Here is a 13,957-nt window from a genome sequence, read left to right as displayed (position 1 = left end):
TTAAACCTAATATGAAACTTAAAAATTCCTCAAACCCAGGCATGACTAATAATTAGAACACAAGTTTTTCACATAAAATAAAATAAAGCTGTCCTACTTAGTAGGAACAGTAGTCCTTTTCATGTTTTTCCATTTAACACCTTACTTGCTACTTTACTCAGCTATATAACTATTTTAAATATTTTCCAACATTTTCAATATTAGTTTTCCAGAAGGCATTTCACTTGTCCTGTATAACAAGAAAGGTACTAACAGTAATGAATATCTCATAAGGATGTGCTAGGCACTGTACATATGGAAGCATTTTCTAGACAACTCTTCTGAGTTGTTTCTATAGTAACCTGCACCCAGTTACACATCTAGTGACTAACAGAAATCCTAGTCTCTGACTCTAAAGCACAAGATCTTTCTAAAATATATTTAAAAACCCTCCTGAACTTAACCATCTTCACTATCCTACATCTTTTTTTCAGGAAGTATACAAGATTAACATTCTTTATAATGAAATAGTACATGACTTGTTACATAAAGATGTTAAGAGTTAATTTTGATAGATACATATAGATTCCCACAAATATAATGAGCCTAACCAAGATTCACATGCTATAGCTTAGAATCAGGTAGGTGAATTCAGAGATCCAGGCTTTCATTTTACAAACAAACCTAAGTCCAAAGGAGTTTGTGACTCCCCAAAGTGATTCTTCTCTCATTTAACATATAATTATCTTACAAAATATCAAGGGGGAGGGATTACTTTGGGATCCCCATTTCTATGTCCTTCTAGGTTTTCAGTTAGAAGATTGACTAGAAAACACGGGAATATACGTGGGGTATACCATTAACATTTATAGGGAGGCCATGTTCCAAATTGCCCAGGGGCAAGGATATTCATTTTCATTGGGATGGGGAGAAACATGACTAAAATGGAGAAGTTAATACTGAATTAGAGAGAAGCTAGGATTTGCAGCATCTACGCTAGCAAGAATAAGAGTTACCAAGTTATCTAGAGCATAACTTATTTTTGTTAGCAGACTGTAAGCCTCTCTTTACAGCCCTTGGATCTCACTTTCAAAACTTTCATTCTGTCCTACACACACACAAAACTTGGACTTTCATTCTTCAGAGTACAAATATTTGGTGTTAAGTTTTAGGAATTCAAGAAAAGTATGAGTGTAAACTCTACTTGGAGAAAAGAAACTTTTAATATAAATCTATAATGGAATGCATTTTTTAAAGTAGGACTTTCTACTCCAAATCCAAGCCACTGTTATATTTCCTTTTTCCCACTCCCAAACAAACACACCCACTCTCCAATCTACCAAGAACTGTAAGCACCATCTAGATACCACCTCCATACATAAAAAGTTATCATTTAGGGAAACAAAGGCTGTTGTAATGTCAATTCTGAATATTTGAAAGCGTGAATGTGTCCCATTTCTTTAAGACTGATTTTAAAAGTCTGACCATTGTCTATAGATAGGCATTTCATCTTAAATAGGAAAAGCACATATTTTTTCCAATATCTTTTCTTCTTCCCAGTGCATTCTCTACTCTGCACTCAGAATTATCTTTCTAAAATATGAAAGTAACATGGTCAGTAATCAAAAATGCCTCTCATGGCATATAAAGATAAAATTCTTTTTTTAAGATTTTTTCTTTCTCCTTTTTCTCCCCAAAGCCTCCCAGTACATAGTTGTGTATTTTTAGTTGTGGGTCCTTCTAGTTGTGGCATGTGGGACGCCTCCTCAGCATGGCCTGATGAGCAGTGCCATGTCCGTGCCCAGGATTTGAACCGGCAAAACGCTGGGCCGCCAAAGCAGAGTGTGCAAACCCAACCACTAGGCCATGGGGCTGGCCCAAGATCAAATTCTTTAATTTGCTATTCAACTATTTACAATCTGGTGTCAGCATATTTGTCACATTAGACTTCCCACTAATGCACCCCACCACCATGATCCAGTCACATCATTCTCCTCGTCCATTAAGACCCAACAAAAATGAGGGACTAACAATATGTGGCAAGCAATGACTCTGCACCAAGACTACCAAAGTAAGAAAGATAGGTCCCAGTGATCAAGAACCACATTTGGTAGAGAGACACACAAACAAGCAAATCAATGTTATTTAGCATAAGGGCTGTGACATAAATTACAAGCAGAATACAGATAGACAAACTATTAATTCAATTTAGGAAGATCACAGAAAGCTTTACAGAAAAAAAATAAATAGTTCTTCATGGATCAAAGAATAATCGTTAGCACTTATGTAGCACTTACTATACATGCCAAAATCTATTTCAAGTACTTTACATATATTAATCCCCATTTTATTAGATGATGAAAATGAGAGACAAAGAGTTTAAGTTAAACAAACATAATAACTATCATTTATTGAATACTTACAACACGCTAGGCACTATGCTAAGCATTAAAAAGGAACAAAATGAAATTAAGGCTTTAATTAAAAAAAAATTATGAGAGGTGGCAGCTTTCTCATTTTGCACCTTCACTGGTAAATTTTAATCCCAATGAGATTCTTTCCTAAAATAGGATAAACTTAAAAGGATTACAAATATATGATAGAAAAAGGATTCATTTAATTTCCCATATCCTACAGTCATAATTTTTCTAATGTAAACAAAAGTATGCTTTGCCCAATTTTCTCAACAGCGTTAATTGATTTATTCAATAAATACCTATGAATTACCTACTCTGTGTAAGACAAACTAAGCACATGCATTTTCCTCCACTTCCTATCAAAATCCCGCTGAAATGCACTCATTCATTCTGGAAGAGAGAAAGCAGGTGGGATTACCTTGAGGATTAAGCCAGTGCAGAGAACAAACACGCATACACACACATATGCACAAGAAAGCTACAGCCAAGTAGAAGATATTTCTGCCAGCAGAGCCTGGAGAAGTACCAAACCTGGAGACAGCAGGAAGAGAAAACAGGAAAGCGGCCGCAGGACTAAAATCAGGACAATTAAAATAGTATATGAAATAGCCAAGCCAAGCCTTTTACTCCACTCTTTTACACACAGAAAGTCTAGCAGCAACAGTGTTGGTTTCTAGCTAAAAACCTGTTAATGAATAAGAGGTATAAGCTGCAAGAGAAGCAAAAGTTTATTTGGGATCTCAAGAATTGCAATTCAGGAGACAAAGATTTGAGCAGAAACTCAAATGTGCTCCAAAGAGGACAAAAGAGGCAGGGGTTCATAAAAGCAAAAACCAAAAGCTTACATAAGATGTTCTGAAAAGTTAATGATTAGTTCTGGCAAGGAGCAAGCTGACTTGCCAGTGAGTGATTAGTCCTTGAATTGTATCAAGCAGACTGTCTGTTCTTGGAAGAGGAAATACTCCAGGATGTGACGTCTGCGGTCAGGCAAGGTTCAAGAGCTCCGTCAACATCTGGTTGAGGGGGCCTTGTATAGGTGCATAAGCCCCACTTCCTTAACAGCCTCCCAGCTCCATTTTAGAAGCCTTGACACATAACTCCATTTGGTTATCGTTGTCCACATTTTTCCCCTTTTGATCAAAATCTTTTGGCAGAAAGCATCTTGGATCAACCATTTGATACATTGGTGTTTCCCTCATTGCTAGGAAGGCTCATTCCTGGGAGTCATGTCCCATGTAGGGGAGAAAGCAAGATCCTCAATCATCAGTAGGAGTAACCTAGTCAGATGCTTTGGCCACACCTCAGCAGTAAGGAGGCAATCAGGAAATGAGGCATGTCTTGTAGTTCTCAGGCATTAATGATAGTTTTGTTCTCAATGGTTGTCAGTGGATAGGTTTGCTGAATAGTCTTGAGTCTTTGAGAGATCATGACCTTGACGTTTTGAGTAGCTGCGCAACAGTGAGAAACACATAACAAGAACAGTTTAAAGATGACAAAAAGAGGGCAGACCAGAATTATCACAGGTAAAACAAGTTGTAAACTAGATCTGAGAATTGCACCTAACCCAGCAGGAAGCCAACCGAATATATTTGAAAACTTAAAATTTAACCAACCTGCAGTAAAGTCAGAGCAGCCCTTAAGGGATTTAGCTGGTTTGAAAAGCTTAGTGGTCTCTAATTCAACCTGATTAGTGGTGTTAATCCAGGTGTAGCAGGAAGTGTTGGCTATTGCACAGACTCCTTGAGTGGCAAGGTGATACTCCAAGGCTATCCTGTTGTTAAGGACTACTCAGGCTAGGGAGTCTAAGGACCTTTATTGTGCCCTAATAGCTCTTGCAGCAGAACAAGCAATTCTGTTAACAGTTCTCGTAAGGTTACATATCATGATTTCTAGGTCTCTGACACATATTAGGCAAGAAAAAAGGATTCACAAGAATCAATTGCCTCCATCACCAGATAACAGTCATCCCAGCGGGGAGATCACATCCTTGATTATGACTACAGCTATCATCCTTGCAATCAGAAGGATTTTCATCAGAGTAATCTTCTAGGATAGAAAGAGCTCTTTTCTTTCTATTATTCTAAGTGGATTCAGATTGTCCAGACATTAGTTTGAGTATGGTGAAAGGAGTGGTTACATAGCCTATATGAGACAAGTTCCTCCCATTTCCCAACTGTTTAAACACTCAAATGCCCATAGTTCCTGTTTGAGTCCACATACAAACACATATCCCGAAGGGGCACAAAGGATGCCTGCCAGTCTGATTATTTAGGCATTCATTTGTTGACAAGAAGAACAAAATGGGGGTAAATCAGGGGTCTGTCTTATTTTTGCATAAGGGAAGAGTTGGTTCTCCAGATTTTACCAAAGCTGAGTTTCTTTGAAAGAAAGTTTTGCAAAGGGGGGCTTGCACATTGAGTGTAGTTAATTGGCAGCAGCCTTGTTGGCTGCATTTTGTGAATAGCCACATACATTAGCGTGGAAGCTCAGGGACAGGTTTGGATGGGGTAGTACTGGTGCTACTTGAGAGCCCCTTATAAGAAGTTAGGGAGAAACAAAGGATATCGTTTATTCTCTTGTTGGGGAAAAGGGGAACTCAGTAGGTGAAGGTGGCAGGTCAAGTTGTCTGATTCACAGCAAAATTAGAAACAGAAGTGAAATTATAGACAGGTGTAACAATGGGGTCGTTTGTCTGTCCAAAACTGGTGATAGGTTGGTGATGCCTGATCCAGCAGTCAGAGAGACTTCTGGAAGAGGCTAACGTCTGAGAAAACTACTAGAGCAATGTTTTTCCAGAAATGGGAGGCTGGGAAAGTGTGAGGGAGCAGGAATACAAGAGTTAACAGCAAAAAGGAAGGCATTTTACCACCAACATAGAATTCCCACAGTATGTAAAAAGGCAAAAAGCATCAAATCCCAGTGAGGAGAAAAAGCTAGGCACAGATACTGGATTGGTCCAGATTCTTGGGACAACCGCCTACCTGAGATGTCATATGCTTCCCACTCAAGTGGAGAGCAGCACGACATATCTTTCATTTGAGGTCTCCAGTGGGTTGAGAAGTCCCACCCATCACATAAGGGTGCTTTTTTAAGATGAGAAACACGAATCCATGAATCAATGCCCTTAAGTTCAGCTGCACAAGGATTGGCTAATAAGACATAGCATGGCCCTTTCCATCATGGTTATGGGGCATCCTTATGGAGATGCCTTTTCCAATAGACAAAATCTCCTGGTTGAAAACTATGATGATGTACATCTCCTGGGAGCACACTGTGAAACGACTGTTCTACTAGGGTAGTATTATCCATATGAGTTCTAGTGAGTTCCCTGCAGTAGGTTAAAATATCTCCAAGCAAAACAGGCCCATATAGACCTTGATCTAATCTCATATGTCATCTTGTGATGATTACAAATGGGGAAAGCTTGTGCTTTCCAAAAGGTGTGGAGGTTAAGCAATACCAAAGGAAGGGCTTTTAGCCATGAGAGATTAAAAGAGTCTACGCATTTGGCCAATTGAATTTTTATCATCTCATTAGTTCTTTCAACAAGACCAGAAGATTAGGTGTGACAGGCACAATGAAAGTGTTACAGGATGGGCCAGACTTTGCAAACAGATTGTATGATTTGGCCTGTAAAATGAGTTCCTTGATCGCTGTGAAGCTCTGAGGCAATACCCCAAGTAGATATAACATGACTAAAACGTTCATATCCTCAAAGGGTCCAGAGACAAAGGGAAATGACCGATGGAGCCATGGATAGGTTTTCCAGGGTTATGTTTAGGGCATATATGGGATCTTTGACAAACCTTTGAAGCTGTTCTAGGTGATGGTGTCCAATAATACTGTTTTCCGCAAAGTACCATCTTATCAGCATTCCAGTGAGTTAAATCATGAACATAGCTTAGAATATGTTCCTGGAGGCAATCAGGGAGGACTGGATGGCCATTAGGACCATACCACAAATTTTTCTTTCCTTCGAATGTTCAACCCTGTTCTGTCCATTTTTTCTTTTACTGCTTCAAAGCCAAATGTTGTTGCCACAAGCTTATTCTTTAGATCTCCAATAAGACTGAGGAATAGCTTTGATTTTAGGGTGAATTCAAAAAGAGTTTTACAATCTTGAAGAGCTGCATTTTTTGCTACTAAGTCAGCAAAACGATTACCTTTACTTTCCTCCATGTTCGCCTCAGAGTGTCCAGGAATCTTTATCACTGCCAGAGACCTTGGTTTCTGAATGGCATCCAAAAGGTCTAACACATAGGAACTATTTTTCATTCTTTGGCCTGTAGAAGTCAAGAATCCTCTTTGTTTCCAAAGCATCCCACAAGCACACCTGCTGTCTGTATTGATACTAGCTGTTTCCCCTTCAACCAGACAAGAGGCTTGAGTTAGAGCTACAAGTTAAGCTTGTTGTGGAGAGGTAGCCAGTGGCAAAGGACCAGTCTCTATTGTTTCTATAAAAGACAAAACTGCATAACCTGCCCTATATTTACCAGTTTCATCTTTCAAATAAGACCCATCAGTAAACCAAATCATGTCAGCATTTTCAATCAGGGTTTCTTGTAAGTCTGGTCTGGGAACTAGCAATTAGTCTGTCAAGGTAATACAGTCACATGACGTGTGTCATCAGAAGGCAATGAAGGAAGGAGAGCAGGATTGAGAGAATGACAATGAGTAATAATGATATTTGGTGAGGACAGAAGCAGCAGCTCATAGGACGTTAATCTGCTGGCAGAGAGGTGTTGAGTATGATGTGAATTAAGAAGGGTTTCCACTGAGTGAGGTATATAAATGGTAAGAGGAAAGCCCACGACAGTTTCTTCAGCAGTTCTAAGAAGAGTTACAGTTGCAGCAATGGCTCTCATGCAAGGAGGTAGTCCCATAAATACAAGGTCTAACTGTTGACTGTAACAGCATATTGGTCTAAGTTGTCCTCCGTGTTGTTGGATAAGGAAGCCTAGTGCATTTCCTTTCTTCTCATGAACAGAAAGGAAAAAGGGCAATTCATAGTTAGGACGTCCTAAGGCTGCAGTGTCAAGGAGGCCCTGATTAGCTGCCTCAAAGGCATTTTGATTTTCTTCAGTCCAGTTGAGAGGTTCTGGCTGGTCAAGCTTGAGCAGAGAGTTTAAGGGTTGAGCCATCATAGAGAAGTCAGGAATCCAGTTTCTATAATAACCAATAACCAGCCAATCCTAAAAATCCCTTCAATTGTCTTTTGGTCTGGAGAACAGGGAAAAAAAGAATTCCTTTTATCCTATCTGGGTCAAGCATTAGCTCTTAGTTAGATATCAAATGTCCCAAATATTTAACTTGGGCTTGATTAAATTGCACTCTCTCTTTAGAGACTTTATGTTCCTTAGAAGCAAGTTCCCTTATGAGATTAGTCCATCTGCATTAGATCCTCTGACGGTGAGCAGAGGAGCTCATCCACACATTGTAATAAAGTGGAATGTTCTGAAAAGGTGACATCTACCTTTAAAGTTTGGGAGAAGTAGGTGGGGCTTTCAGTATAGCTGTGAGGCATGACTGTCCATGTGTACTGTTGTTCATTCCAAGTGAAGGAAAATAAAAATTGGCTATCAGGATCTACAGGAATGCTGAAGAAGGCACTGCAAAGGTCTATGACTGAAAAACTTGCTATTTGAAGGAATAGCAGACAATAAGGTATGAGGGTTAGGGACAAGAGTGCCTGGGTATTATAATGTTATTTACATCTCTCAAATCTTGTAAAATCTCCATCTTCTTCCATGAGGTTTACATACAGGGAGGATGGGTATATTACACAGGTTTGTACAGGGAATAATGAGCCCTTGTTTTAGACATTCTTCAGTTATAGGTTCAGTGCTTTTCATTGCTTCCACATGCAAAGGATACTGCTTAATGTTAGGTAAGGGCTCATTTGGATCCATCTCAATTTTTATTGGAATGACAGAGTGAATGCAGCCAACATCCGTTAGCTTTCTGACCAGAGGCTGTCAGGCATAGCGTCTAAGGTAGGATTCTCTTATTCTTTGACTGGGTGGGTAAGACAGGGATGGAAACCATTACAAGGTCAGAATTTTCCACTGAGGAACAGTTAAGGTCTCTTAATTCAAGAAATATTTCCCCCTTTGAAGAGAAAGAAGTGTGGGCTTCATAAGTTTCAAGGAAATCTCTCCCACGTAAATGTATGTGGGCAAAAGGAACCAACAAAAATGGGTGAGATCCTGATATTGAGCCTAATTGAAAAAGAATTAGGAGTGACTTAAAGATAGTCATGGGGCGCTTGGATACATTTAGATTGTTTCTGAACACCGAGGAAGGGGACAAGAAAGGCTGGTGGGGTTGAGGACCAACAGAGTGGCCCCTGTGTCAAAAAGGACTTTAATAACCTCATCTCCAATAGTTAAATCAATTTCTCCTAAAGAAATGGTTAGGAAGAAAGGAAGTATCTCCTTCGAATCCTTGGAGCAGTGCTATTATTGAAACAGATGTAAGGTTCCCCTTTTTGGAAGAGTCGAGACTGAGATTCTCACCAGGAGGGCTGGTTTTTCTTTTCTAGAATATAACAATCTTTTCTCCAATGGCCTGATTTCTTACAGTAATTTCAGACACCATTCATAGGAGTGCTATTGGTCTGAGAAGGCTTGTGTGTCAGTTGTTACATCTGAATTAGCATGATTTGTGCGGCCTGGATTTGGACATCCAGAGCTTGGGCAGCTTTCTTTTGGGCTGCCTTTGACAGTGGCTCAACACAAGGCTGACATAAGCGAAGCCACACTGTAGAAAAGAAATCATATTGTAAGTTTGAATGACCTCTGACTAACTAACCTGGCTGGATATGCACCCTCCAAGAGATCCACCTGGTCTGTAGATTTTATGACCCCTGCTTATGTATGTCCCTCCCAGCTGCGATAAGACAGTAACTTTGTTCTTTTGAGTTCCTCAGGAATGTGATGACCCCCACACAGCGTCTACGCTGATACCCATCATCATAGAAAACGGAAAGATCTGATGTGGCATCTCCCAGTCTGTAACACCAGAGGGTCAACATTCCTAATCCCCTCCTATAACCTACTGGCCTATATAAATGCTTCAAGATTCTGTCCCCCCTTAAGATAGTTCTTTCAGACATTAGTCAGCCATCTTCCCCCTTGCTAGCAAGCAGTAATAAAACACCCTTTCTCTGCCACCATCATGCCTCTTGACAATTGGCTTCTGTCTCGCAGTGAGCAGATCATGCCCCTTGTGCGGTAACACCTTTTGATTGTTTTAGATAACTGTTCAGCTAAGTTAATCAAATCATGTGTTTCCATGGTAGCCCAGTTAAGCTGATGCCTCTTGACAAGAGTAGCAAGTTCACTGGGGCTTGCCCCGTGGCCGAGTGGTTAAGTTCGTGCGCTCCGCTGCAGGCGGCCCAGTGTTTCGTCAGTTCGAATCCTGGGTGCGGACATGGAACTGCTCATCAAGCCACGCTGAGGCAGCGTCCCACATATCACAACTAGAAGGACTCACAATGAAGAATATACAACTATGTACCGAGGGGCTTTGGGGAGGAAAAGGAAAAAAATAAATCTTTAAAAAAAAAAAAAAAAAAGAGTAGCAAGTTCACCTTCTAATCCATTACCAAAAGTTGAACTAAACAGTGAGGAAGTTTCATAATTAATGTGATCAATTCTAGAACAGTGTTTAAAAACATTTTCAAATCTGTCAAAATAATCAAACACAGATTCATCAGATTTCTGTATACTTTGCCACGTGAATCCTTTTCCAATCAATACTTCTAGGGAAGACATCAGGAATTTTTTCATGAAGTCTTTAGCTAACTTAAGAACATTCCCCATGGCTCCCTTGCCTTGCTTAGAAAAGTCTTCCATGGGATTGTTTCATCCTGCTTTAGAAAATCATTCCTTGGCTCTCCCTTCCCCCCAAGCATGTGAATAAGTTTATACAAATCTGAACAGCCAGGTCAATCATTTTCAATAATTAATTCAAATTCTTTTGTAAATTTAATAGGGTCTTCCTTGGGATCAGGAAATCCTTTAGCAAGAAATAGAAATTTGGACTTTGGCCAAGGAGTGAAGGAGACTGCAGAGTTGTCTTCCCCAGTTTTTATTTTAAAGGGGGCTATTAGTGCTGGGGGATAAAGAGAGGCTTCTGGGTCATCATTGCAGAAAGGAAGTTCAGCCAAAGAAGGATATAGGGGACGGTGGACAAGTAGCTGGAGGAGGAACAGAAGCACTTGTAGAAGCAGAGGAAGAATTGGCAGATTTTTCTAGTTTTGCAAATCTTTGAGAGAGATCTGAATTGGCCTTGGTAAGTTTAGAATTAACAGCTTGCAAGGAAGCAACCTTTTCAGTGCTTCATTTAGAGGCCCCAAGATACCAATTAAAATAAACTTCCCATTTAATTTGTTTAGTTCAATAGCCTTTTCTTCAGTTGACCATGCAAGGAAACCAATTTAGGAATTTCAAGGGAGCTCCATTCAGGCCAGTGAAGCTTTAAATCACGAGTAATATGAGCCCAGCGAAACAAATATCTACATGTAGGGACCAGCCTAGTGGTGTAGTGGTTAAGTTCGCATGCTCTACTTCGGCGGCTCAGGATTTGCAGATTCAGATCCTGGGTGCAGACCTAGCATCACTTATCATGCCAGGCTGTTGCAGCATCTCATATAAAATAGAGGAAGGCTGGCACAGATGTTAGCTCAGCAACAATCTCCCGCAAGCAAAAAGAGGAAGATTAGCAACAGATGTTAGCTCAGGGCCAATCTTCCTCACATACACAAAAAAAATCTGTATGTAGAAAGTCCATATTCTTTGAACATAAAACTAGCAGGAGTCCCAGAGGTGCGCTGCCCTTTAGCAGTCCCCTCAGAAAATGGGCTTCCCATTTCTAATTACTTATCAAGGAAACAAAGGCCTAACAAAAGGAACAAAACAAACAGAAATTCCTTAATAAGCCAACATCAAAAGGATGGCTAAAACTAGTAGCAAAGGACACCCAAATAAAGAATCTGAACCTCTACTAAAGGCTGGAGGTCCAGGCCCAGGAGGACTTACACTGGGAGCCAAGGCTGCCAGGAGGAGACGACAGAGCACAAAGGACTTTTTGTAGGTGCTCTGCTTGTGTCAGAATTAGAGGTCAGTCACTCTGGATCCCACTTCTGACACCATGTAATGTCAACAATAAGAGGCAAAAATTGCAAAAGAAGCAAAGTTTATTTCGGGTCTCAAGAATTGCAATTCAGGAGACACAGATTTGAGTAGAAATTCAAATGTGCTCTGAAGAGGTCAAAAGAGGCAGGGGTTCATAAAGGCAAAAATCACAAGCTTACACAAGTTGTTCTGAACAATTAACGATTGGTTCTGGCAAGAAGCAAGCTGACTTGCCAGTAGGTGACTGGTCCTTAAGTTGTATCCAAATAGGTTATCTGTTCTTGGAAGAGGAAATACTCCAGGATGTGACTTCGGTAGTCAGGCAAGGTTCAAGAGTTCAGTCTACATCTGGTTGTGGGTGCTGAATATATGCACAAGCCCCACTTCCTTGATGGCCTCGCAGCTCCATTTTAGAAGCCTTGACATATATCACTCCATTTTCTTATCACTGACAACAAACCACATGTTTTTTAAAAAAATTTAACAATCTACCCTGAAAGCATTAGAGCATCTTCATGCTCCATAACAAAGCTGTCCTTATTTGGGCATAGGGTAGAAGGAGAGTGGGGAGAGGCAGCTCTTTTCCTGCATTTCATCCATGGACCCTAATTGAGGCCCAATAGTTGACACCCTGCTCACTTACAAAGAGCTCAAGAATCATTAAAAACAATTTTTTTCCAGAAAAGCAAAAACACAAAAGAAAAGGATGAAATAAACAACAACTAACCTGAAGGAAGCACAGCTATTTCTGAGAACAGAAGACAAACGTTTAAAATTTATAAGTGTTATCCTCAAAGAAATGCATCAACATACTGCATCCATTAAAAATGAGCAACTAGAAACTATGGAAACAGAAAAAACAACCACGGAAAAAAGAAATTCAAAAGGAGAACTGAGAGTCAAGAAAACGGACCTCTTCTGGTCCTCAATATGGATTGATCCTCCATATTACTTTTTCTTCTTTTTGTCTTTTTTATCTCTGTTTGGAAGAATCTATCCCAATGATATTCTGAACAGAACAGAGAAAATGGGGGGAGGGGGGGTGGTGACAGGAGGTGGAGGACATAGTTTAAGAAATAATCAAAGAAAATTTCCCAGAAGTGAACAAATAGGATTCATGGACTGACATAAAGGATAAATGAAAAAAGATCCACACCTAGAAGCACTCTCATAAGATATCATAAGCCAATGATAAAGAGTCTAATAAAATCTTCCAGAAAAAAAGTGTATCACTTGCAAAAGGAGAATGAGACTGTCATTAAGCTTCCCATCAGATACACTAGTTGCTAACAGGCAAAAGAACAAGGTCTTCAAAGTTTTGAGCAAAATAAAATGATTTTGAACTACAAATTCTATTCCTGAACTATTAATTAAATGAGAAGGCAAAATAAATGCATTTTCAGATATATGAGGTCTGTGAAAATTAAATTACTTGCTTTATATCTTTTCTGAAAAAATTACTTGAAGTTAGTTATACTCCAATAAGGCTGGGGGGTATCTGAGATAAAAGAGGACACACAATAACATAAAAAAGTAGACCTAACTCCAGAGACTTAAACAAAAAAACAGAATATAGATATGCAACAGACTTGAAAAGCAACTAGTGTACATTAGAAAGTGTTTGAGAGTTCTAACTATACCTTTAAGAACAAAATGAGGGGCCGACCCCATGGCCTAGTGGTTAAATTGAGCATGCTCCACTTTGGCAGCCCGGGTTCAGTTCCAGGGCAGGGACCTACACCACTCATCAGTAGCCATGCTGTGGCGGTGACCCACATACAAAAAACAGAGGAAGACAGGCACAGATATTAGCTCAGGGTGATCTTCCTCAGCAAAAAAAAAAAGAGAGAGGGAGAACAAAATGAATTCATTTTAGTAAATACAGTATTATTATTATTAGGAAGCTAATTAGACACTTTAAGTGGCAGAGAATTAATACAATTACATTTCTTTCTCTGCAGTACCAATTACACCTCTTGGTTTTATAGTGAATGGTGCTTGCATAATTATAATACTGTAAAATTTATAGGTTTAGGTTTTCAATGTTTAAGAATGAACCTATAAACAAAGCACAGAAGAACCAAAGTCACAGAATATAAATGTTATAAACATAGAGTAGTAGTAAACCATAGAAGTAGTGAAAATGATAATAAAAGCTAACACATATTACATACCTACTATATACGAGGCACTGTGCTAAAAAAGCCTTACATGCAATAAATCATTGATAACAAAATGGCAGCACTGAGTAGCGGCCAAAAGAGGAGATTCAGGACCCAGACTGCTTAGAGTTTGATATCCAGTTTGATATCCAGTTCCACTGCTTGCCAGTGTTATGACCTTGGGCAAGATGCCATATTTTGTTAATACGTTTATCTCATTGTAAGACTTCTGAAATTAAGCTGTCTTACACTACACGGTGTG

The 13,957-nt window shown here is 39.6% G+C and overlaps 1 protein-coding gene across 18 annotated transcripts in view; it reads right to left on the bottom strand.

Annotated features, from left to right (window-relative positions):
• Window positions 1–13,957, bottom strand: part of ASB3 (ankyrin repeat and SOCS box containing 3) — a 107,718-nt gene that overhangs the window by 85,507 nt on the left and 8,254 nt on the right. The gene's annotated exons all lie outside the window — the stretch shown is intronic.

Source organism: Equus przewalskii, chromosome 14 (genome assembly GCF_037783145.1).
Source record: "Equus przewalskii isolate Varuska chromosome 14, EquPr2, whole genome shotgun sequence".
Taxonomy (NCBI): Eukaryota; Metazoa; Chordata; class Mammalia; order Perissodactyla; family Equidae; genus Equus; species Equus przewalskii.
Note: the sequence above shows the minus strand (reverse complement) of the source record. Positions and strands in the feature narration are given on the sequence as shown.